Below are 2,067 nucleotides of genomic sequence, written 5' to 3'. Positions count from 1 at the left end.
CAATTAAGCAACAGAAAGAATACAAAAACAGAAAAGAATAAGTCAAGTTATCCCTATTTATAAATAATAGGATTCTTTACATAGAAAACCCAAAAAATTGTACCAGAGGAATTTTAGTTCTGATGAATAAATGTATCAAAGAGACAAGATAAGAAATCAAGCAATATCATTTCAAAACATCAGTAATGTGCTTGCTGAGACAGAAATGAACAAAAAAATTCTATTCACAGTAGCCTAAAAAATAAAATAATACTTTGAATAAACCAGATCAAGCAGTTAAAATGGAAATTACAGAAATGGAAGAAAAAGCTTGAAGAAGACAGAAAGATTTCCCACACTCATGGATTGGAAGAATTAATATTGTTAAACTCATCATAATACCAAAAGAGATCTACTGTTTTATAAAATTTCCATCAAAATACCAATGACATTCTTCACAGAACTAGAAAAAGTAGTCCTAACATTCATGCAAAAACACAAAAGAGCCAGAATAGCCAAAGCAATCCTGAGCAGAAAGAAAAATACAGGAGATATCAAAATTTGCAACTTGAAAATATACTATAAAGCTATAGTAACAAAAACAGTATACTACTGGCACAGAAATAGACAGATAGAGAGTAATGACATAGAATACAGACATAGAAACAAAGCCATATAATTAGAAGCATCAGATTCTTAACAAAGGGACTAAAGTGTATGTTGAAGAAAAGACAGACTCTTTAAGAAATGGGGATGAGGAAAGTGGTATCTCTATGTAAATGATTGAAATTAGATCTTTATCTTTCATTCTATACCAAAATCAATTCAAAGTTTATCTAACACCTTGGTATAGGACCTGAAAATTCAAAACTGGTAGAAAAATCATAGCAGAAATGATCAAACTCATAGGTGCTTTTAAAGAACTACTGTATAGGACTATAAGGCACACAAAATAACTGCACAAATCAACAAAGAAGAGTATATCAAAGAGTTTTTGCTCAGCAAAGGAACTAAACAACAGAGTAAAGAGATAGCCTTCTGAATGGGAGGAAATGTTTGCTATAAAGAACTCAGAAAGTTAAACACCAGAAGAACAAATAGCCCAATCACCAAATGGACAAATGAATTGAACAGAGCTTTCTCAAAAGAAGTACAAATGGCCAATAAGTATATAAAAATAGTCAACATCTTTAGTCTTCAGGGAAATGCAAATCAAAACTATATTAAGATTCCATCTCACTTAGTCGAAATGGAATCATCAAGAATGAATACAATGAACAATAAATGCTGATGAAGCTTCAGAAGAAAAGAAATTCTTGTTTACTGTCAGTGGGAATGTGAATCAGTACAACCATGATGTAAATCGGTAGGGATATTCTTCAAACAACAGAGCTATCATTTGATCCAGCTATGTCACTTCCAGTACATCCTGAAAGAATTAAAGTCAGCCTACTATTGTAATACCAGAATACTCATGCTTATTATAGCTCAAGGAAAAATAGCTAATGTATGGAGCCTATGTGCCCATCAGTGGATGAATGGATAAAGAAAACATGGCATAGATACAATGGAATACTATTCAACTATCAAAAGAATGAATATCAGATAAACAAAACTGTGTCATTTGCAGGAAAATGTAAGAACCAGAGACCATAATGTTAAGTGATATAAGCCAGACTCAAAGTCAAACATCACATGCTTCCTTTCATATGAATATTCAGGGGGTAAAGTGATGACAGCGGAGTAGAAGGACAACAATTACAGAAAAAGAAGGGGATGGGGAGTGAGAGTAAAAGCAGATGGGGTGCAACAAAAGAAAATGATGACAGTATATTATATGCATGTATAAACCTGACAAACTAGAATATAAAATATCTACTAGTCCATATAAATAATGCACACTAATAAAAATACAAAAAAGACATGGTTATTGAAGAGATTGGCACCATTAAAAATAGGGCAAGAGCTCAAGAGCTGGAGGTGATGGTGCACACCTTTGATCTCAGCATTCTTGGAGGCTGAGGCAGGAATATCAAAGTTCAAGCCAAAGAGAAAAGAGAGGAGAGGAGAGGAGAGGAGAGGAGAGGA

Source organism: Octodon degus, unplaced genomic scaffold, assembly GCF_000260255.1.
Source record: "Octodon degus isolate 3935 unplaced genomic scaffold, OctDeg1.0 scaffold00018, whole genome shotgun sequence".
Classification (NCBI taxonomy): Eukaryota; Metazoa; Chordata; class Mammalia; order Rodentia; family Octodontidae; genus Octodon; species Octodon degus.
This window is presented reverse-complemented; position numbering follows the sequence as displayed.